The sequence below is a fragment of the Phyllostomus hastatus genome, unplaced genomic scaffold (genome assembly GCF_019186645.2).
Source record: "Phyllostomus hastatus isolate PE091 unplaced genomic scaffold, TTU_PhHast_1.1 phas_contig_40, whole genome shotgun sequence".
In the NCBI taxonomy this organism is placed as follows: domain Eukaryota; kingdom Metazoa; phylum Chordata; class Mammalia; order Chiroptera; family Phyllostomidae; genus Phyllostomus; species Phyllostomus hastatus.
The window spans coordinates 18,775,514-18,800,747 of record NW_025333872.1 but is presented as its reverse complement, the minus strand read 5'-3'; the positions used below and the strand labels follow the sequence as shown (position 1 = coordinate 18,800,747).

General features: G+C 38.8%; 1 protein-coding gene and 1 pseudogene across 2 annotated transcripts in view; one reads left to right on the top strand and one right to left on the bottom strand.

Annotated features, from left to right (window-relative positions):
* DST (dystonin) overlaps positions 1–25,234 on the top strand; it is a 435,502-nt gene that overhangs the window by 14,952 nt on the left and 395,316 nt on the right. The gene's annotated exons all lie outside the window — the stretch shown is intronic.
* On the bottom strand, positions 1,913–9,029 carry LOC123821394 (annotated as a pseudogene).

Sequence of the window (25,234 nt, the reverse complement as noted above, 5' to 3'; positions counted from 1 at the left end):
ATTTAAAACAAAAATTAACCAGAACTGCCAGAAAATTGAACTGTATGGAAGTCCAACAACCAAGGAATTAAAGAAGAAATATTCACCCAGACTGGTAGGAGGGATGGATACGGGCAGCTGGGGTGGAGAGGACAATGAGACAAGGCAGCAGCTGGCAGACGGGACAGTTCCACATTCATGTGCAGAGAAGCTGGGAAGAACAACTGGGGAGCTAGGCAGGCTGCACAACCCAGGGTTCCATTGTGGGAAAATAAAGCCTTAAAACCTCTGGCTGTAAAAACCTGTGGGGATTGTGGCAATGGGAGAAACTCCCAGCTTCATTGGAGAGTTCGTTGGAGAAACTCATGAGGTCCTAGAACATACACAAACCCACACACCAGGAATCAGCACCAGAAGGGCCCGATTTGCTTGCAGGTAGCAGGGGAAGTGACTGAAAGCAGGGAAAGAACTCAGAAGGTGGCATTGTTCCGTCTTGGACCCCTCCCCCATGTACAGCACCACAGCACAACAACATAATTGACCCGCCCTGGTGAACACCTAAGGCTCCACTTTTTAACTGTGTAACAGATGTGCTGAGACAAAAAAAAGAAAAATGGCCCAAATGAAAGAACAGATCAAAACTCCAGAAAAAAGAATTAAGTGATGAGGAGATAGTCAACCTATCAGATGCAGAGTTCAAAACACTGGTGATCAGGATACTCACAGAAATGGCTGAGTGTGGTCACAAAATGGAGGAAAAGTGAAGGCTATGTAAAATGAAATGAAGAGAAATGTACAGGGAACCAACAGTGAAGGGAAGGAAACCAGGACTCAAATCAATGATTTGGAGCAAAAGAAAGAAATAAACATTCAACTAGAACAGAATGAAGAAACAAGAATTCAAAAAAAATGAGAGGCTTAGGAACCTCTGGGACAACTTTAAACATTCCAACATCCAAATCATAGGGGTACCAGAAGAAGTGGAAGAGCATGAAATGGAAGACTTACATGGAAAAATAATGAAGGAGAACTTCCCCAATCTGGCAAAGGAAATAGACTTCCAGGAAGTCCAGGAAGCTCAGAGAGTCCCAAAGAGTTGGACCCAAGGAGGAACACACCAAGACACATAATTAAATTACCCAAGATTAAAAATAAAAGGAGAATCTTAAAATCAGCAAGAGAAAAGGAGACAGTTACCTACAAAGGAGTTTCCATAAGACCATCAGTTGATTTCTCAAAAGAAATCTTATAGGCAAGAAGGGGCTGGAAAGAACTATTCGAAGTCATGAAAGGCAAGAACCTACATCCAAGATTATTCTGTCCAGGAAAGCTTTCATTTAGAATGGAAGAGCAGATAAAGTGCCTCCCAAACAAGGTAAAATTAAAGGAGTTCATCACCACCAAGCCCTTATTATATTAAATGTTATAGAGATTTAGCTAAGAAAAAAAAGATCAAAACTATGAACAGTAAAATGACAACAAACTATCAACAAGTGAACCTAAAGAACAAAACAAAACAAAAAAAGCAAACTAAGCAAACAATTAGAACAGGAACAGAATCACAGAAATGGAGATCACATGGAGGGTTATCAGCAGGGAGGACGGGGTATGGGGGGAAAAGGTACAGGGAATAAAAAGCATAACTGGTAGGTACAAAATAGATGGGGTGGTTAAGAATAGTATGGTAAATGGAGAAGCTGAAGAATTTATATGTACGACCCATGGACATGAACTAAGAGGGTGGGGCATGCTATTGGAAGGGAGAATACAGGGTGGAGAGGGATAAAGGGAAGAAAAAAGTAAGACAACCGTAATAGCGTAATGAATAAAATATACTTTAAAAAAGTTAAAAAAAAGCTACACAGGCATTTTGGACAACAGCAATGGAACCAAGACAACATTTAACAGACATAGAAAGTTTAAACAGTTTAAATTATTTTCTTAAGGAGACTTTCTCCACTGCCAGAGATCTTGAATAGCCTCCAGGCCAGTCATCTGGAGCAATTCTTCCCATAATTGATGAACTTTGAAATGATAACCACCTTTTTCTATACTCATTGGCATGTTTGTTTTAATGTCATCTGCAGAACTAGATGCTTTCTGTGTTTTACAAGTATTTCCTGTTTTTGAAAGATTCTTGACCTTTTGATGTTGGTGTTGATGGTTTTGAGTCTTTTTAATTCTGGTTTGATTTTTGTGCATTTTTGGCTGGAGCATCTCATATAGATTTCTTTAAGGGAGCTTTTGGTTTTTTAGCTCCCTCATCATCAAAACCATCATCTTCATCATCATCTTCAGCAGCAGCCAGTTTTGCATTTTTCTGTGGAAACTTGCTGCCACTTCTCGAGGACAGATCACTTTCCAAATATGCTTAGGGCTTTCACCTCCTCTTCATCTTCTGACTGCATTTTCCCCCCATAGCTACAAGTGCTATCCGTTAATCTGCATAGTCCTTGAACCACACTACCACCCTTAGACCTCGGTACTTGTAGGCTTCAGAACTTGTCAAACCCTGTACTCATTGCATTTTGACAAGAAAAAAAATGTTTCAGCACTCAGTCCTTGCTTGGGCCTCCTTATACTGCTAGAACTTGTAAGAGTCACAATGCTACCCTGCACGAGAAAATGCTTCATGGTTCAGTACTTGTCAGTTTCAGCACTCATCATGAGTTCCTGAACAAATTAATGATGAATACTAAGGCACCACTGAATATGTTATTTTCAAGCCCCCTGGAAAACTGTTGGCTTTACAGGCATTTTCGAAGTTGCCAGTGTTACTGTAATTGGACTGCCTTCATAATTCATTGCCTCTGCTTCAATGATGTACAGTTCATCCTTTCCACCAGCCCCTAAAATGACCATTCTGAAGGAAAACTGGTGCTAATTTTTATCATTATCCATTTCAAAGTGGTGATTTTTGTCAGCCTTTAGTTTACCATCAAAAAGATAGCTTTGCGGTCTCAGGGACCTCATGCCCATGTCCATTAAATGGCACACACTTAGGTGGGAGAGGTGGTGGATGGAGATAAGTGACTGCTCCAGAGAAGAGCTGTGCAGAACACAGTCACACCAGTGCTACCCTTTGTCCATTTTTAAATGGGGTACATATTATTTTCATTGAGTTGTAAGAGTTTTTTTTATATATTCTGGATACAAGTACTTTAACAGACATGTGATTTGCAAAGGTTTTCTTATGTTGTGGTTTGTCTTTTCATTTACTTAATGGTATCTTAAGTGCAAAAGTTTTAAATATTTATTAAGTCCAATTTATCAATTATTTTCCTTTATGGATTGTGGGTTTTTTCCGGGGGTGTCATATCTAAGAACATTCATTGCCTCACCCAAGGCCATGAAAATTTTCCTGCTGTTTTTTTCTAGAAATTTTACAGTTTTGGTTCTTGTATTTAGTCTATGATCCATTTTAAGTATTTCTTTATTCTCTGAGTTTGTGAATTGTTGGTATTATTTTTAATTAACTACTTTATAGAGTTCATCAGTGAAGTAATTTGAAGCTGGTGTTTTCCTTGTGGTAATATTTTAAATTATCAATTTAAAATTTAAGTGTTCAATTTCTTTACTTTTTATATGCCTGTTCAGACTTTCTATGTCTTCTTGAGTCAGTTTGGTAATTTGTGTCTTACTGGGAATTTGTTCATTTCATCTAAATTGTCTAATTTGTTAGGCTAATAGTATTCCCATTTACTCCTTTTGATTTCTGTATGGTTGGTAGTACTTACAGATTCTCTTATGTTTGGTTAGAAAATTGAGGTTTTTGTTACCCTGTTCTGTTGCACACTTCTGTGACTGTACTTGCATCCAGGGCCAAGCGGTGGGAAGAGAGAGAGTATATAGAGATGGGAGTGTGTCCCACTGTCTTGGAATCAGAGGCAGGTTTCTTTCCAAAGAATTTTGGCTCCTCTTCCACTGGGACTTTTTTAAGAGAACTCAGAGAAGAAAAAAAAATGAATGATTTCTGCATTGTAGTCTTAAGAATTCCCTTTCTCACTTCTCAAGCCAGAATAAGGGTGCTTTTCCTGGAGCTCTCTCTGTCTGAGCCTCAGTACCCGGCCAGCTTTGGGTTTCAGGCTGCATGGATGCCTTATTTTCAGTCTGGAGATAAGTATGACAAACTCACCACTGGTTTGGTGATACTTCAAATTCTGGCCTTTTAGAAAACTTCAAGTCCATTGCTTCTATTTACTTTTTGGAATCCTCAAGTGTCTGCTCACTGCATTAGTCTTGTAATTGCATCCAGTGGGAGACATTTTATTTTACTATAACTAGAACCATAATTTGTTTTTAATTAGTCTATCCCACCCTCTACTTTAAGCCCATTGCTTTTCTCTTTTTATTTATTTATTCTTGGAAAATCTGGTAGCATTTTGCCAGCTAATAAGATGATGCTGTGAGATGTGTGTTGTTACACACAACCTGTGCAATCCCGAAGATTCCATTTATTTGATTACCACACAGAAGTTTTAGAACTCTAATCTTAAAACATTGTCATTTGAAGAAAAATTCCAATATTCTTCAGATTTTCTGGATTTTCTTCCAATTTCTGTAAACCAAAAAGATTAAGATTATAAAACTATGTACAGATTTCACAGAAAACAATATATGTTTAATCATGATTGATGCTATTTATAAAGAGAATAGAACTCTCACATTAAGTAGCCCATTAACAAGTTTTTTAAGCATATATATATATATTTTTTTATTGTTTTTCAAATACAATCTTCTGCCTTTTCCCCCTACCCTTCTCCACCACCCCAGCCCTCCCTGCCTCCCTCCCCCATTTCCACCCCACCCTTGTTGCTGTCCATATGTCCTTTATAATTGTTCTGGTAAACCCTTCACCCTTGTCCCCCTTTATCCCCTCCTCTCTCCCTTCTGATCACTGTCAGCCTGTTTTCAATTTCAGTGTCTTTGGCTGTACTTTGCTTGCTTGTTGGTTTTGTTGATTAGGTTTCTGCCATTAGCAAGTTTTAAATAACTAACTGACAACTCTAGAGAATCATTAACAAACATTAAATAAATAAATTCCTGCCACTACCCACTGTGTGATGAGCTACTTGGAGAAGGCAGTGGGCATTTGCAAACATTTGAGACTAATCTAGGGTGTAACAGCTTCTTGTTTTGAAAGCTACCATAGAGTATCTCAAAGCAGCCTCAAATATATTTGGGAATATTTGGTGAAATTGTCTAGCTTTTTATTCATTTTTATTTATTTATTTACTTTTTGTTGTTGTTCAATTATAGTAGTCCCAATTTTTAACCTCTCTCTCTCTCTCTCCTGCCTCTCCCACCACGCACTTCCACAGTCAATCTTCAACCTGTTGTCTGTTCATGGGTCCTTTATACATGCTTCCTGACTAAACCCTTCCCTTCTTTCCCCTGGTTATCCCTCTCTTCCCTCCCCTCTGGTCACTGTCAGTTTGCTCCTTATTTCCATGTCTTTAGTTCCATTTTGCTTGTTTGTTTTGTTCATTAGGTTCCACTTATAGGTGAGATCATATGGTATTTGTCTTTCACTGCCTGGCTTATTTCACTTAGCATAATAATCTCCAATTCCATCCATGCTGTCACAAAAGGTAGGAGTTCCTTCTTTCTTACTGCTGTGTAGAATTCCATTGTGTAAATGTACCACAGTTTTTTAATATACTCATTTACTGATGGGCACTTAGGCTGTTTCCAGCACTTGGCTATTGTAAATAATGCTGCTATGCACATTAGAGTGCATAGTTCTTTTGAATTTGTGTTTCAGGATTCTTAGGGTATAATACCAGAAGTGGAATTGCTGGGTCAAAAATCAGTTCCATTTTTAGTTTTTTAAGGAATTTCCCTACTGTTTTCCACAGTGGCTGAACCAGTCTGCATTCCTATCAACAGTGCACTAGGTTTCCCTTTCCTTCACATCCTCCAGCACTGATGGCCCTTCCTACTTGTTTAAAGTGGTATGTCATTGTGGTTTTAATTTGCATCTCTGATGGCTAGTGATAATTGAACATTCTTTCATATGTCTAAGAGCCCTCTGTATGTCCTCCTTGGAGAAGTATCTTTCTAGTCCTTTGTTATTTTTTAAATTGGATTGTTTGTCTTCCTGGTGTGGAGTTGAATGAGTTCTTTATATATTTTGGAGTTCAAACCCTTGTCTGAGGTATCATTGGCAAATATATTTTCCCATAGGGTTGATACCCTTTTCATTTTGATGATATTTTCTTTAGTTGTGCAGAAGCTTTTTAATTGGAGGTAGTCCCATTTGTTTATTCTTTCCTTTATTATTCCTTGCCCTAAGAGATATATCAGTGAAAATATCGCAGTGTGAGGTATCTGAAATTTTCCTGCCTATGTTTTTCTCTAGGACTTTTATGGTGTCATGGCTTATGTTTAAGTCTTTTATCCATTTTGAGTTTATTCTGGTGTATGGTGTAAGTTGGTGGTCTGGTTTCATATTTTTGCATGTAATTGTCCAGATTTCCCAACACCATTTATTGAAGAGGCTATTTTTCCTCCATTTCATGCTCCTGCCCTCTTTGTCAAATATTAGTTGACCATTGAGACATGGGTTTATTTCTGGGCTCTCTATTCTGTTCCATTGATCTATTTGTCTGCTCTTATGCCAGTACCAGACTGTTTTGATTATAGTGGCCTCATAATATAGTTTGATATCAGATACTGTGACCCCTCCTACTTTGTTCTTTTTTCTCAAAATTTCTGAGGCTATTAGAGGTCATTTATTGTTCCATAAAAATTTTTGAAATAATTGTTCTATATTTGTGAAATATGTCATTGGTATTTTAATAGGCATTGTGTTGAATATAGATTGCTTTGGGTAGTATGGACATTTTAATGATGTTAATTCTTCCAATCCATGAACACAGTATATGCTTCCATTTATTTGTGTCTTCCTTAATTTCTTCAGTGTTCTGTAGTTTTCTGAGTACAGATCTTTTACCGCCTTGGTTAAAGTTATTCCTAGGTATTTTATTTTTCTTGTTACAGTAAATGGGAATTTTTTTCTAGTTTCTGTTTCTGATATTGCTTTGTTGGTGTAAAAAATGCCTTCAGTTTCTGAATATTGACTTTGTACCCCACTGTTTTGCCAAATTTACTTATTAGGTCAAGTAGTTTTTTGGTGGAGCCTGTAGGGTTTTCCATGTAACCTATCCTGTCATCTGCAAACAATGACAGTTTTACTTCCTCCTTTCCAATTTGGATGCCTTTATTTCTTTTTCTTGTCTGACCATTGGGGCTAGAACTTCCAATATTATGTTGAATGGAAGTGGTGAAAGTAGACACTCTTGTCTCATTCCTAATCATAGAGGGAAAGCTTTTAGTTTTTGCCCATTGAGTATGATATTGGCTGTAGGTTTTTCATATATGGCCTTTATTATGTTGAGTATGCTCCCTCTACTCTGACTTTGCTGAGTGTATTTATCATAAATGAGTGCTGTTCTTTATCATATGCTTTTTCAGTATCTGTTGATGTAATCATGAGATTTTTGTTTTTCCTTTTGTTTATGTGATGTATTACATTTACTGATTTGCAAATATTGTACCATCTTTATATTTCCAAGATGAATCCCACTTGATCATGGTATATGTTCTTTTTAGTGTATTGCTGGGTCTATTTTGACAATATTTTGTTGAGGATTTTAGCATCTATGTTCATCAACTATATTAGCCGGTTGTTTTCTTTCTTTGTTGTATTTTTACCTGGTTTTGGAATTAGAATCATATTGGCCTCATAAAAAGAGTTTGAGTGTCTTCCCTCTTCTTGAATTTTCTGGAATAGTTTGAGAAAGATGGGAGTTATCTCTTCCCTAAATATTTGGTAAAATTTGCTTATGATGCCATCTGGTCCAGGGTTTTTGTGTGCAAGGAGTTTTTGATTACTGCTTCAATTTCACTAGCTGTTATCAGTCTGTTCAGCCTCTCTGCTTCTTCTTGATTCAGTTTTGGAGGATTGTATGTTTCTAGAAATTTGTCCATTTCACCCAGGTTGTCAACTTCTTGGCATGTAGTTGTAGTAGTTTCTTACAATCCTCTGTATTTCTGTGGTATCAGTTGTAATTTTTTCTCTTTCATTTCTGATTATATTTATTTGGGTCCTCTCTCTTTTTTTCTTGATGAGTCTGCTTAAAGGCTTGTTGATTTTGTTTATCTTTTCAAAGAACTAGCTCCTGGAATTATTGATCCTTTGAATTGTTTTTTAGTCTCTGTGTCATTTAATTCTGCTCTGATCTTGGTTATTTCCTTCCTTCTACTCACTCTGGGCTTTGCTTGTTGTTGTTGTCTAGCTTTTTAAAAGTGATGCAGTATAAAAGAAATTTGTGGAATAAATAGATACTTAAAATTAAAAAAAAAATCAATAACAACAAGGTCTAATTTCTACTCTTCCAAAGTCCCTTTGCAGAATCTTAACCTCTGGACGACATTCTGAGAATCTGCTGAAAGCTTTGGTCTACACTTCTAGAAATATTAGGGATAGATATGGTGTATGCTTTTGCGTATATTTTCAAGTACCTGCCCTCTTAATGCTCATCTGTGGATTCTCAGGGCAGATGTAGATCCCAGTTAAAAACCCCTGCAGTAAAATAACTAGATATCCTTGTCTTGATAGGATTGGGATCATTTTTGAAAATCTCTACCAGGTGAAAATTTAGGTATTGGGTAATGCCTTTGGCAGGGCAGGTTGAGCATTAGTTCCTACCATGTTCAGGTATGAGATGTAGATAACATTCTGTAAATTATCTGTGATACTTTGAGAAATAGCAATTCTCAATGTTGTCCCTAATCCACAATCTACGATTTGAAATTCCAGTTCTGATTTTTTCTTGTAGCCATAGGAGATACCCTTCAGGCTGATGTGCTCCAAGTTGATTTGTTTTGTTTTAACAGTGAAGTGCTTGTTCAAGAATTGGTGTGTGGGGGGTGTGTACCAAATCTCACCCTGGAGATGTTTCTCGGAATTCCTTCTCCACACTGCACTGCAGTGACAGGACCCTGTGAGAAGGTGGTGGTGTAGTGGACAGGGTCCCACCAAACATAGTGGTATGGTGGAGGGGATCCTGATTTAGTGTTAAAAGACCTGAGGTCAAGCCCTCCTGCTTAAATTACCTTGGGTAAGTCACTTAATATTCCTGAGGTTTATTTTCTCTTTTGGTAAACTAGAGATAGTAATACCTATTATGTCTTTTTACAGATCATTGTGAGAATCAGTGAAAATAATAAATGTCATTTTTAAAAATACTTAAGTCTATTGAATTGAAAGATAAAGGGACACAGAGCATAATAGCTATGATAGAACATTCATCCATTCACTATGCATTTATTCATTAGTAAATACCTATAATCTAACATGCACAGGGCATCTTTAACTTCCCTATTTTTCTGGTTGGAAATATAACCCTTCTATCTCTCAAGTACTTTTTAGAATATCTTCATCTTGTGCAGAAAAGAGAGAATAAAAGGAAGTTTAGTGGTACAGAATGAGGAAGTTAAATGATTTGCATAATACTTAAGTCAGAAAAATCAGTATAATTGAGTAGTTTATATTAGCTTTTGAAATGATAGTCAGACGAAGCAGGATGCTTTCAAGCTTTTCTGAAAATTTCGGAGATCTCATCCTGCCCCACATCCTGTCCTGGAGATGACCTGCTTATTCAGAAATGATACCAGCTGCCATTTTCTGAGGGCTTCCTTATCTTTGCATATGTCCTACCTCACTTAATCATCACTTGGCTAAGGTCAGTTGGCTCCCAGAGCTGAAATTTCAACCCTGTCCTTTTACCTGCACAGTACATGCTCATAGCTACCTAGAAGCAGGAAAGTGAGGCTGAATTACTAGGAGCTGAACTGGCATTTGCCTTTTCTAAAGTTCATAGGGATCAGTGTTAATTTACATTCTTTAACCTTGAAAGCTCAGAATAACCTTTGAGCTTGCCTTTCAAGACTTAGAGATAGTGGTAATTGCCATCTGAAAGCAGGGTAGGGACTCAGATGGAATCAAATTTTAGCTTTAAGAAATAAGGTTCTCTGAGCTCCACTTTTTTAAAAATAAAAAATTTATTTTGTGATTTCAGAGAGAGAGAGAGAGAGAGGAAGTAGGGGAGAGAGAAAGACAGAGAGAGAGACAGAGAGAGAGAGATTTGTTGTTCCACTTATTGATGCATTTATTGGTTTATCTTGGGATATGCCTCAACCAGTTAACTGGCCAGGGCTCTTCAGCACCACTTTTAATTTTTGATTCTTTAAAGAAGTTATTTTCCATTCTTTAACCTATTTTCTGAGAGCTCCTTTCTCAAGCATATTGGAATTTACATTTCTGAGTTATTAGAAAATATAAAGCAATAGATTATGACAACATGTAAGTACAGTGTATTTTCTTCATTATTACTAGAAAGAAAAATGTTCTGGTGTTTTCCACAGGTGCAGCGTGTGTTCGAGTGAATTGCCCCTTGGTCTGCTATCTTTGCCTAAGCTGCAGTCTGTTGGTTACAGTACCTACCAATATGACAGAACAGAAGAAACCAAAGGCTGAATTTTAAACAACATTCCTAGTTGTTTAGACTCTCTGAAAATATTTAGAATACCTAGCTCTATGTCTGAAGAGTATGCTGAACTGGGTGGGAGGTAAAAATGGGAAATTTTTGGCTGGCTACTGCTATATACAATTTCTCCAGAAACCTCAAGAAAATAATGGACTCAAGCATGCCTTAAGCTGTTCTCTGAGAAACTATGGCAACCGCGTTTTAATTAAAGCTGAAGTAGTGTGTGTAGCTTAGAAAAACAGAGAGATACTGCCAACTGATAAGGAGAGGGTCTGGGAATAATTTAGACAACTAAAAAAAGATTTTTTACATATATTTGGTAACTTTATTACCTATATTGTTCAAAGAAATAAGAATTTTTAAATTGAAAATTTAAATTGAGTAACATTGGTTAATAAAAATTATATAGGTTGCAGGTATACAATTCTATAATACCTCATCTGTGTACTGTGTGTTCACCACCCTGAGTCCAGTCTCCGTCCATCACCATTTATGGCCCCATACCCTATTCTACCTCCCCCCAAGGAAACTCTTTCAATGGATATCAATATTTGGCTTTGGAATATGTTATAACACATTTTTAAGGAAAACACAGTCTTAAAGTATGTTTTTTAAGGTTACATTCAAGTTAATGTTTCCTGAGTATACCTGTTAACCGGTAGCTGGAAGGGCCAGCCTGGAGCACCCTCAGCAGCAGGGGGCAGCCATGCTGGGAGAGTTACCAAATGGGTGGTCTTTCCATTTTGATAATGGAGACCCTGTGTATGCCCCAGTAAAATGCACTGGTGGGCTGATGATCAACAAATTAGTAAACTGGTCCCTTCTTGAGCTGAAACATTTATAGCCAACATGCTAGAATGTATAAACTCAGAGTATGCAAAATAATACCTTAAAAAAATAAATGGGAAAGTCAAAGTTGCCATTTTTCTTGGATCAGAATATGTGTTAGGCTAATGACCCCAATGATGGAAAGACTTTATTATCCCCTTTGCCAGGGGAGTTTGAGTTTATGCCTACTATTTTAGCATCCTCTCTGATTAGTGCCTCTATTCATTGTTAAGAATGTACCTGTTTGAAGGGTAAGTGGTAGGGGTAATATCTGGAAAGACGTAATATATAGTTGCAAATATAACGCTTGTAAGCCAGAGACCATGCAGGAACTGGCTCTTGCAGTACTTTGTTATCCTGCCTCCTTGGCTCTGGTTTCCAGTTCACCTTCATTATACTGTTGGCAGAGTTAGCTACCTATAATCAGATCTGATCTTCTGCTCCTTTTGCTGGGCTCCTTATTGCTTCCAGGGTTAGTACACCTTTTCTCAGTCTCAGCTCCAATGTACCTCTAATGCATGCAGTACTCAAACAAGGCCCAGCATCTCCATGTTCATGCTCCCCTTCTGTGTTTTCATGTTATTGCCAGTGCTGGAATTCCTCTACTCTGTGTGTGCATGTATGTGTGTGGCAAATGCCTACTTATACTTCAAAATGAAGATTAAACATCACTCCCCTTTTCCCTTTATCTCATGATCCTTCCTTACTCAGAGTATGTTTCCAAACATTCTCCCCTCTGGGACTGGATGAGGGCACCAGAGGTGAAGATTTACACATCTGTCTTCCAAAGGCAGGTATTGTATAGCTTTTATCTTGTCTCCATAGCCCGTGTGGAATCTTGCATGGAAAGCGTACTTACTCGCTATTAGTTGAATATTTGATGTTGGTAAATATTTGATGACTGGATGAATGGGATTAAGTGGGTAAAATAATTGGAGTCACTAGGGCATATCTGAGAAAACACAAGTGGTTGAAACCTGGTCCTGCTGTTTGCCCACCTCCCCGTTTCTCACTATCTGCTCCTCTAGGTACCCTGTTCCTTAGCTTCCCAGAACACCTTCTTCAGGGACTTGCCTAGGCTCACCCTACCCCTAAGTGCCCCTCAAGCTTCTAAAATATCCTTTGCCTTTCTTCCCCAAACCTGTACCCTCAACTCTAGTCAGAATGCCATGTCCATACTGAAGCTAGATATAATTAGAAGGTAATCACTTCAGCCTGATTCATTCCAGATTATGAAAGACACACAGGAAGACAGCTGGAAGTGTCTGCAATTGAATTCTACAATATAAGAGGGTGCTGGCCTGTTCAGGTTTCTGACTGTGTCTGTAACATTCCCTTTCAGTGCTGTCTCTAAAAAGGTTTTCATGCCAGGATTTTGGATTGTGTCATTCTATCATGACAAAGGAATATTTTGAAAGCTGCCTGCCTGAAAACAGTTTCAGCAACATTGCTGTCTTCATTCAACAGCACTTCTGCAATTATTTGAATATTTTATTCCTTTTTTGTATCTCTTTAAATATAAATGAATGAACATAAGGAAATTAGATCTCATACAGCTAATGCACTATACACAAAGATATAAAAAAAATCACCAGATGAAGCTAAAGAACCAATTTTTAGCCTGAAATGGTTGCTCCCTGAATTTAAGCCCATTTATAACCTTTTATTACATAGGTAAAAAAAAAAAAAGCAAAAGCAAGGAACATATAGAGTTCTGGAACTGTGTTCTAGAAGGTTGTATACAAAAGAAGGAGGTATTACTTGGGATTTTCTTATATTTTACTTTCTGGACCTGAAGCTTAAGTCTCTATATGACTTCTGCACATGTCATTCTTGTGCTTTCACAAAAAACATTTTATGGGGCAGGGGCACCTGGAAAAGGTAAAGAAGGTATGCCTGGGCATTCCTTCAAGCTGCCTCTTCAATGTTATTAACTCTTGCTTTAAATCCTTCTAGCAGCTAGAATTTAGCTAATACCTTTGTTTCAACCATTTTAGTAGATCCTAAGGCGAGAGCCCTGTAAAACAAGGGTTTGGTACAGGCCCTTGGGTTGTGTGCTGAGACCTACAACAGGAGACCAGAGGCCCTGAAAACCATTTCCACTTTCCTTACTGTTTTCTTTACCCATTCAGGACCCACCAGGGCCATTAGTCCCAAGGGCTGGGTCTCACCAGAATAATAACCCAATCTGTTGAGCTCTCTCAGTCAGAAGTTTAAATGGAATAAAATCAGGTTGAATAAGAACTGTCCCAACCCCTGAAGAACTCTCTTTTTCTTCTATTTCACAGTGATGTATGATCCTATTAGGAATTTATCACTCATTGAAGTTAGGACACATGCTTCCTTTTTTCTCTTCTTTGGTTATACCTGTATTTTTCTGAGAGATTCTGTGTCTTATATGTAGCATCAAAGGATAAATTGTGTTGTTATTATTTGTTTGTTTTTTTTCCTCTGGCCCTACACCTGAGATTTTAGTAAGAGAATTAGGGGAGTAGAGAAAGGTAACAGGAAAAACTTTTTGAGTGTTCTTATCTATTTGCTCTAGGAATTACAGACTTAGTTTGGCAGCATTTGCTATTCTAGTATTGCCTATTTATTTTAATTTTAGTATAGTTTTTGCATAGGTAAAACAGTCACATGATTAAAAATTAAAACATAAAAATATATCAGTGAGAATTCTTTATCCCATTATTGCTCCTCAGTTTTAAGGAAATCTCTTAGATAATTTGTCTTCTTAGTTCCATGTGAATCTTTTCATTATTTATTTTTCTATATACAAGGGAATAAAGCTCCCCCTTTCTCACTCTTCTCCTCTAGGTACCCTGTCCCTTGAAGAGGAAAGAAAAAGATACTTTATTTTTCTCTTTTTTTGTGTGGATAGTAGCATACTGCATATGTTGTTTTACATCTTATTTCATCCACTTAGTGTTTCTCAGAAAGTTTCTGAAGAGAGTGCTCTACTTTTTATACCTATGAAGTATTCCATTGGATACATCACTATAAATTCATTGACCATCCCCCTATTAATGACATTTAATAATTTTCTAATATTTTATTCTTATAAATGATGTTTAAATGTAAAACCATAGTCATTTCACAGGTATGCAGATGTTATCTTTAGGATGACCTCTCAGGAGGAAATGTATGGGGTCAAAGTTTGTATATTTAAGTTTTGATAAATATTATCATATGGCCCTCCATAATGGTCTATATTGATTATTGAGGCTTTATAATATGTTGTAGTTTTCTCTTACTGCCCCGGCTGGTCCACCCCAAACTGTGCAGTAAGCAATGTGTCTCTTTAAACTCATAATGTTTGTACTTATGTCTCTAAGTAATTCTCCCTCTTACCTGTTCCTCTTTTCCATTCTATTTTGAAGCCAGTCCCTTCTGAGGTTACCTACTACTAACTGATACAGCTTTTGAGATATGACCCTGAACAGAAATATTTGCATTTTAGTGGGAGGATTCTGTATGTGGTCATGACAGAATCTTGGGTCCTGATACTTTATGTTTTGTATCCCCTTTGTTTTTTTCAAGTTTTACAAGTATAGTCTTGATTGAGGTGAGGCATAAGGGCACCAGGTTGAGGAGAGCATCCTCACATTGACTCAGTGAAGCAGGTTTAATAAGCTTTCCACTCAGGATCCTTAGGGAGTCTCCAGCTTTCTTAAAGCACAAAACAGGCACTACCTAACTACCTCGGAGAGAGTAAAGGAAAAGATGAAATAATACCTCATTCAAGTTTCTGATCTCATCTCTAGTCTTCTAGCTCATTGTTTATTTTCAATGCCTTTATGCATCCTCTTTCTAACCAGCAGGCCTTGTGTTGCCCTTGATTCTGCTGAATCTTCACTTGCTTTTGAAGTTGTGGCCCTAGTTTCTGTCACACAGTGGTACCCTTCCTCACCTGTCCCCTTGAACTGACCAGTAATGTCTCCTGAGCATGCTTCTTCACGTTACCTTCTTTGCACTACTTGAATTTTAGTCTGTGTTCCCCAATGGACTGGTTGCTCCTAAGGGTGTGTTCTGTGTGTATTCATTTTTGTTTCCCAAACAAAAATGTGTGCAGCTTAATATAGTGCTGCACACATAGGAGGCCTCAAAAACTATTGATGAATTATTGAATAAATGAAACCCAAGTAAAAGTGAAGAAAAAGAAAGATGAAAGGCAAATGAATAAATGGACTCTGAAGGGACTTCAGTACCATGTGCCAGATGCTAAAAGCCGGGTTTTAATAATCCAGTTGCACTGTATGAAAGTAAACAATGTTTTCATTCAGAGTGAATTTAATTTATATTTGATTTATGTTTATGTTGCACAGGCTTTTCTGGCAACACATTTTCTAAATCTGCTTACTCAGAAGATGCTTATCAGAATAAGTCAAAAAGGCAGCTTTCAAGTCTGTGCAAGTCTAAAATCCTCTGGTAGCTTCATAATTCACCTTTTGTATCAGGAAATTTGTGTGTACCCTTCCTACATCAGGAAATTTTGTCCTGCTTCCGGAAATGATGATAATGGAGACGGGGATTCAAAGGGAGTAATAAGGGATGCTAAAAATAGATCTGTTGGGAGATGAGATGACCTGAAAGCAGAGAATTAAGCTGAAGGGTTTGAGGGAAATACAAGCTCTTTCCATGATGCCTCCATCTGGAAAGTATAAATATAAATGGAGCATGGGATTATGTTTAGCTTGAATTTTTTCCCATCTTTGAGCTGCTGGAAAAAATTCTAATTGGCAATCTGTGTTTGAATGATAAAGGGAGGGTTTAGAATTTTTTGGACTCAATTTAGCCCCCAGAATTATTCAGGAACACATAAACATTGCTATCCTTATTGATGTTATCTGCCCAAAATACATCTTTATGTATTCTTTTTTCTCTATTCTCTAGGTAGGTATTTTATGTTCTATTTTCTTACTGATGTATCAAACTATTTTTAGTCATGCTGAATTATGTAGGGATGGTTTTTGGAGAAGATTTACATGCATATCTACATGTATTATTGAATCACATCAGTAGTTAAAATTAGTCTTTTTAAAGAGTTTAGCATTACCCCCAAAGGAGGAAAAATTGTTTGACAGTGACAATATAAATTTGCTGACTGCATAACCTTACTTCAGAAGTGTCATTCTTTTTGATAAGACAATTTGATTTTGGACTTCTGGCCAAGATGGAGGCATAGGTGGACGCACCGTACCTCCACGCACAACCAAAATAGGGACAACAATTTAGAAACAGAATAACACCCAGAAATGACAGAAAATTGATCTGAATGGAAATCGGACAACCAAGCAGTTGAATTAGACCCATTCATCCAGACCGGTAGGAGAGCGGAGACCAGCAGCCAGGCATGGGTCTTGGGGTGGAGAGCAGAGAGCAGTGGGACCGGGCGTGTAAGGCATCCAGGGGCGTGTAAGGTAGGCATCTGGGGCATGCAAGACTGCAGCGGGTAGACCCTGAGTGCAAAGGCGGCAGCTGGCAGACCCCGGCCCAAGGGTGGCAACTGGCAGTCAGCAGACCCAGTGAGGCGACGACTGTAAAGCAAGGCAGTGCGCACAACCCAGGGTTACAGCGCTGGGAAATAAAGCCTCAGGACACTGATTGAGGTCACCTGTGGGAGTTGAGGTGCATGGAGAGACACCCAGCCTCACAGGGAAGGTCCTTGGAGGGTCCCATGGTGTGCACAAGCCCACCCACACGGGAATTGGCACCAGAGGGGCCCAGTTTGCTTGGGGGAAGCAGCAGAGGGGACTGAGGTCCCACAAAGAATGGAGCAACCACTATTGTTCCCTCTCAACCCCACCCCCACATACAACGTCACAACCCAGTGACTGGGGTGCCCTGCCCTGGTGAATACCTAAGGCTCTGCCCCTTACTGTAACAGGTGCGACCAGACCCTCCCCAAAAAGAGAGAGAGAGAGAGAGAGAGATGGCTCAAACAGAAGAACAAATCAAAGCTCCAGAACCTATCATTTTAAGTGACTGAGAGATAGCCAACCTATCAGATGCACAGTCCAAAACACTGGTGATCAGGATGCTCACAGAATTGGTTGATTTTGGTTGCAAATTAGATAAACAAATGCAGGCTATGATAAGAGAAATGAAGGAAAATGCACAGGGAACCAATAGTGATGGGAAAGAAACTGGGACTCAAAACAATAGAGTGGACCAGAAGGAGGAAAGAAACAACCTAACAGGAAAGAATGGAGAAATAAGAATTCAAAAAAATGAGGAGAAGCTTAGAAACCTCCAGGACATCTTTAAACGTTCCAACATCCGAATTATAGGGGTACCAGAAGGAGAAGAGGAAGAGCCAGAAATTGAAAACTTATTTGAACAAATAATAAAGGAGAACTTCCCCATTCTGGCAAAGGAAATGGACTTCCAGGAAGTCCAGGAAGGTCAGAGAGTCCCAAAGTAGTTGGACCCAAGAAGGAACTCACCAAGGCACATCATAATTACATTAGCCAAGGTAAAAATGAAGGAGAGAATCCTAGAAGCAGCAAGAGATAAGGAGACAGTAACCTACAAAGGCGTGCCTATCAGACTGTCAGCTGATTTCTCAAAAGAGACCTTACAGGCAAGAAGGGGCTGGAAAGAAGTATTCAAAGTCATGAAAGGCAAGGACCTACATCCAAGGTTGCTCTATCCAGCAAAGCTTTCATTGAGAATGGAAGGGCAGATAAAGTGCTTCTCAGATAAGGTCTGCTTAAAGGAGTTCATCATCACCAAGCCCATATTTTATGAAATGCTAAAGGGACTTATCTAAGAAAAGAAGATTAAAAAACATGTATAGTAAAATGACAGCAAACTCACAATTATTAACAACCACACCTAAAACAAAACTAAAAGAAACTAAGCAAACAACTAGAACAGGAACAGAACCACAGAAATGGAGATCACATGGAGGGTTAGCAATAGGGGAGTGGGAGGAGGAGAGAATAGGAAAAGGTACAGAGAATAAGTAGCATAGATGGTAGGGAGAAAATAGACAGGAGGAGGGCAAGAATACTATGGGAAATGTAGAAGCAAAAGAACTTATGACCCATGGACATGAACTAAAGAGGGGAATGTGGGTGGGAGAGGATGTACAGGGGTGGGGGGGAGTGAAGGGGGGAAATGGGACAACTGTAATAGCATAATCAATAAAATATATTTTTAAAAAATGTAAAAAAAAGACAATTTGATTTTATGAACTGTGTTATAAGAAGGCTAACTCTTCCCTGTAAACCAATATGATTGCTTGCATTTGTATTGCACAGGGCTTGTTTCTGTCTTCTTTGAGGGAGTGAGAAAAGCGGGTACAAGAATGAAACTGAGGGGAATAGAGCTTATGGTTTCTCCAGTTGGAGTGTCCTTTCCTGGGGGGACGCTCCTCCTATCCAAAAGGTACACAATGTGGAGTCCCCTGCTGCCTATTTTCCTTGAAATAGATGTACACTGGATCACCATGAGAGTTCTAGCGGTCTGGGGCTTGGCTGAATGCTCCCCAGCTCTGGGGGTGTGAGGGAGGAGGGTTGAGGCTCTGTGAAGAGCCGGGTCACAGCCCATGCCTCTAGGTCTCATTCATCCTTTAACTCTTCTGTTTCTTCTTGGTATCTACATCTAAGCAGAGGGGTTTTGTCTTCTTGTTCCCCTGTCCTAGACTTTGCATCCTCCTCTCTCCCCAATCCCCCATCATCAGACATCCTGTGGCGGTCGGTGCCTTTCTCCTTGTCTCATCTGCTGCCATCCCTGAGAGAGGCAGGGTGGACTTTGACTCGTGACTGCTGATTCTGCCCATCTCTGCAGGATTTAATGAGAAAGTAACACTCTCCTTATTTAATGCTATTTTGACTATATATTTTTGTGACCTGTCAGTCCAGTAGTACTATGCTAAGAAAGCTTTTAAAAGTAGCAAACCATTAAGATGTCAAAATCAGTTCATCTTAATCCCTATGAAAAAGTCAGACACAAATATAATGTAACCCAATTCAAAGTCTGGCATGAAATGGAATGCCATGGTCCCTCTTCTTCTATCTCAGAACATTAATTTTTATTCATTTCTTTATTTTTTAAAAAGAGAACACTTGTACTTTGGGTTTTCCTTTAAACTCAAATGGCCAAGTGGAAGTGATATATCTGCATGCTGGGTCATCCTTGAAAGAGAGCTGCTTGTCTACCAGAGTCCGTTTCTCTCTTCCCATGCCGGGGAGGGAACTGAGGTGGTGGTGAGCCAGGCTTTGACTATCTGGACAGGCAATACCTGAGGGAAGGGCAGTGCGGTGGGAGAATAGGATCCTGGGTCCTTGGGTGACCTCATTGATCAGAACACCTATCCACCGTGAAGTGGCCACGAGAAAGACACATTTCTTTCTTGTTCCAATTACTGTATTTTTGGATCTATTTATTATAGTAGTTGGCCTGTATTTTACTATGCTTTTCATCTCAGTATAATGCAGTATAAAGAACATATTTCTATTGTTTTTATAGAAATATTTGAGCCCTGGCTGGCGTAGCTCAGTGGATTGAGCTTGGGCTGCAAACTAAAGTGTCACAGGTTCGATTTCCAGTCAGGGTACATGCCTGGGTTGCAGGCCATGCTCCCCAGCAACTGCACATTGATGTTTCTCTCTCTCTCTCTATCTCCCTCCCTTCCCTCTCTAAAAAGAAATAAATAAAATCTTTAAAAAATATTTTTAAAAAGAAATATTTAAGTGTGTATATATCATTATATAACCACATTAATTAAAGTAGAACAGAATAGAGCAGATTGTTCAGATATATAGCCAAGCATATGTAGAGATTTATTAAATACTAAAAGTGCTATTTTAAATTAATAGAGATAGATTGATGGCTGTTGAAGCCAGGTGATGAATACTTAGAGTTCTTTACACTCTTACCTTCCTTTTTATACTTTGTAATTTTCTGTAATAAAAAACAAACATAAAAAAGTGAATACACTTTTTGGAGAAAGAAAAGATAATTCAGTGGATGATGTTACTCATTTGGGAGAAAACAGTATTTGTGTATACCTCACACTGTAGTCAAAGTTAATTTCAGATAGATTAAAAATATGCATGTAATTAATTCCTGATGGATGATAAATGTACATTTAAAGGACTTAAGGAATAGAAGAAGATAGAGTAGAACATTTTATATTCTTGCAGTTGGGAGAAACTTTCTAGGAAACAAAATTAGAAGTCATAAAGGAAAGATTGACAGTTTTGCAAAAAAGAATTGTAAGCTTCTCTACAACTAGATTAAGAGACAGGTTGCAACCTAGGCAAAAATACTTGCTGCATATATAGCAAATAATTATTTTCCTGTTACACTGAAGCTTCCACAAAATGAATACAGCAGATGCATATAACTTGCAGGAAAATGAGCCAAGGACATGAGCAGACAATTCAAAGAAAACAAAAACAATGGTTTATAAAAGTATTTTCAACCTTACTAAATAAAAAATGCAAGTTAAAACTAGTTTTTTTGTCCATCAGACTAGCAACAAGAAAATAGATACTATCCATTGTTGATGGGGATAGGATTAAATGGGAACTTTGATAATGCTAGAAATATAATTGTTTCAACATTTTTAAAGACAAATTTGGTGGTAGTTTTACAGTGTGATTTTTTTCTGTCTCTTGACAACTCCATTTCCAAGTAAAGATTAAAAGATATATAAAGATGTGTATATATATATATATATATATATATATATACATATTGTGTATTGCACTGTTTGAAATAGAAAAAATGGAGACATCCCAAATTTTAATCAGCCAGGGGAACAGTTAACTAAAGTATGGCACATACATATACTAGAGAATTTCAGTTGCTAACAGAAATGTATACCTGAAATACTGTTTTTGTTATTGTTAAATAAAGAGAGCAAAATGTAAAACAATATGTACAACAAGATCCTATTTTTGTGTATAAATATCTGTATAAACATAAGGAAGAAATCAATATGATATTTACTAACCTAACATTGCTCTAGAGGGATGTGTTTGGATGTATCGAACAGGGACATTAACTTATTTATATAGTTTTAAAAGAGGGACTGTGGTATATTCCTTTTGGTGGGTTTGAATTTCTAATTTGTTCTTTTCTGCAATTTTTAGACAAAGAGATCATTACAAAAATAGAAAATAAATACCAAGACATATTGAGAATCTACTTTGTGCCACATAGAATTAAGAACAATGAAGGATTCCTAAGGGAAAAGAAGCATGTCTCAGCTTGTGATATAGGCTGATATTTTACACATTTATTATTTACAAATAAATTTTAGAAAAGCCAAACAGTGATAAATGCTGTGAAAAAGTCACACTGAAATAAACACCACTTAAATTAATCTCCTGAGAAAAAGTCAACAGGGTTATATGATCTAAGTTAAAAAGTTCATAGCTCTTGCCCAAATAACCGCAGAAGAAGGTAACAAAAGCTTTAAAGCTTTTAGCTAGCATTCAATAACATTAGCTTAGGGAAAAGAGCAAGTACAAGGTGACTTCTTATGTGGAGTTTTAACTGGTGTCCACCTGATATGTCAAAGGGCAGAAATGCACAATAGAAGCTGTCAGAATGGACCAGCCACACATATTTCACACAAACCTCTAATTTACTGTCTGTGTTTGGACCCTGGTCCTGTTAGCTCTATCTGCTCTGCTCCCTTTTCTCTGTCTCTTTACTTAGTATAAATTATCAGAAGATTGTAGGTCATGAAAACATTTTTTCTGCTTCTTGCTGGTAAGTATGTCTTCAGAGTAAGCAGATTTTGAGAGGGAATGTGCTGCCAGAAAAGCATTTAAGACTTGAACACAGACCAAATACACATTCAATTAGTCTCTTCAGGGGCAAAGTTTCAGCTTCCAGACTGGGGGCAGGAATGGCCTGTCCTTCCTATTCTGTGTGTCCTCAGTAGGGATTGTTGATGTTTCTGAGACATTTCTGAGCACAGCAGTTTGTGCTGGAAGCCTCTGCCCACTGTGTTTTTAGGCTTGTTACACAGGCGTGGTGCCTGGGGCTTAATGGTGAGCTTGGCTAGCATTCACCCTCTGACTCCTGGCCTGGGGGCTCAGTGAAGACTACCTCACTTCCCTGTTTTAGTACAGCTGCCCACCTTTGGGACTTGAAATTCTGCACTGAACTCCAGCCCCAAAGCCTGAATAGCTTTTGTTCACTTTATATATTGGCAGGGGTGATGGTCAAAATAGTAGAAAGTGGGCACTGACCAATCAGAACAGTTGCCAAGTAAGAACATTTTTGTCACTAGATCCTGGAGGAGGTGTGGGGGGTGGGGTGAGGTGGGGGAGGCGAACAGGGAGGACATTAGGGGTCTTGGGGCCTCTACCACTTGTGACTGCCCAAGCCCTGCTCTGCCTGAACTAATCATCTCGTGCCTTGATGTTCCTGCCCACCTAGCTTTGAGGGTTTCATGCTTGGAGCCTCTGACAGCTTTGCTGACTCATTGCCTCTTGCCTGTACTTACTCACGACCCTTAGCAGGCCCTAGTTGCTGTGTGCCCCCATTACCTGTCTGCCACGTGAGTGAGTGTGGCTCTGTCTGCCTTGTGGCTGAGCCTGCCTGAGTCATGATACGGTTTGACTCAATTTAAGAATTTCTCATTGAAACAGTACCTTACTGGGATTAAGTTAGACCTGAAGACGAGGTTATTACTTCAGATTAATTAGCTTATTAGGATTCTATCGATATAGCTGTAGTTGCTAGGTTAGTTTAACCACCCATTCTTTCTTTGTGTATGGCCATAGCCATTTAGTTTGCTTATGCATTTGTCTGTATTTTGATCTCTTGGTCTTATTAGTTCATTGTCCTCTCCTGTGTCTTGAGTTGCTTTAGATGCATTATCTGATAAATTGACTGGCTCCTTAAAGACTCTGATTTCATAACGGGTAATAAAAAGTACTTAAGGATGACCTTGAAAAAGACTCAGTGAACATGTGTTAGGACTTTGCTGTGACTTCTTGCAAATTAGCACAAGTTGGTTTTTTCCCCATTCTTATTTTCTTCTTGTTTTCCATCTTGTTCCCACCTCCACATTTTCTCCTGCACACTCAGTGGACTGCACAGCCTCACCCATCTCCCTTACCTTTCCTCCCTGTGTGCTTTCTGTGGCTCTTTCTTTCTCATCCATGTTGTCCATCCCGCCCGCCTCCACCCAGTTCTGCCTTTCTTAAGACTGATCTCTGTGGCCTTTGCTTGGTGTGACTAATGGTCTTTGCATGGTGTGACTAATGGCCTTTGCATAGTGTGGCCATTGACCACCTCAGAAATCTCACTGTTTGGGTACTCTTTGGCTTCTCGGTATTTGAAATGGGGAAGTAGTAACCATCCCATGAAATGTGTTTCTTTATTTTATATTTCCTAGCTTCTTATTTTGACAAAGACATTGTCTCTGATGTATTTATATTTTAAACTGAGACTTTAAAAAAATCTGTAGACATGATAGCTGGTGATATTGTCTGTGAGTTGGTTGCTCAGAAAAGGACTGCATGCAATTTACAGAATTATCTATAACACCCCTGAGTCTGTAATTATGAAGGCTGGGTTATGATTTGCTGGGTGCTCTGCTATTTATAGAGCCTGTCACTGCGCATGACGGTCTGTGCCCAGGGCCGGGTGCCTGGTTGCCGAGAGGGGCTGAGCTCCAGCTGCGTGAGAGAGCAGACTGCTGCTCCTGTTTCCCAGGCAGCCTTCCTCACTTGCCCTCCTTAGCTTTGAGAGGAGCTTTGGCTTCCCTCTAGAACTGTCTACTCCCAATTCACTTCTCCAGATGGCTGCTGCTTCTGTCTCCTGTTGGTACCTCTTTTTGAAATATATACTGCCCAGTATTTTGCTGTTGCTCTCATTTTTTGTCCTGATGGATTTGCTATCTTCTAGATACTCTTTATTTCTGATTCTTCCCTGTCATTGAATGTTAAATATGGCTTGGAAGTTATTGATGGCACTTTTTAGGAAATCAGACTTCATGTTTGTTGCAGGTTGTCTGCCCAGGGAAATAGGCTTTGAGGAGATGATGTGCAGGAGATCGACTGTGGGGAGTGCCCTTGGAATAGCACTTATAGGGAGTGAGGGGTGTGGCTTGAGGCACAGGGAGAAGTTGCATTGTGATGCAGCAAAGGCCTCAAGCTGGTCATGGAAGTTCTGGAGCTAAGAGGCTCTGAAGAGTGGTTCCTAACTGAGGCAAGCACTGTCTCCTTCCCCAGACCAGCATGGGCCCTAGGGGAGTGGGTGTGACCCGGGCCAGCCAGCTAGCTCTCAGGCTGGGGGTAGTTCCCATGTAGGAATTCAGTCTAGAACTAGGAACTGCCATCAGTCCTAGCCACTGGGGAAATGAGCACCTGCCTCATGGAAATGAGATTTGGGTGGTGCTCTGCAGCAGCCATTAAAATGTTATCAGTATAGTTTTGTGGATAGATTTCTATGCTATTTTTTAAAGATTTTATTTATTTATTTTTTTAGAGAGGGAAGGGAGGGAGAAAGAGAGAGAGAGAGAAACATCAATGTGTGGTTGCTGGGGGTCATGGTCTGCAACCCAGGCATGTACCCTGGCTGGGAATCAAACCTGCAACACTTTGGTTCGCAGCCTGAGCTCAATCCACTGAGCTACGCCAGCCAGGGCAGATTTCTATGCTATTTTTAATTTGATTTTAATACAAATGCAATCAATGTAGGTTCCATATTATGAGAAATCTCTTAAAAGCCAAGCATATTTATTTTCCTTTTTTATGGTTCATTTTGGTATAAAACGTGATGTAAATGAATTCCATCTGAGACAGATAAGAGTATAGGCCTGTTTCAACAGAATAAGCTGTGCCTTACTTGATAGCCACTGCCTGTAAAATTCGCTGTTCTCTATCACTTTATCTTTA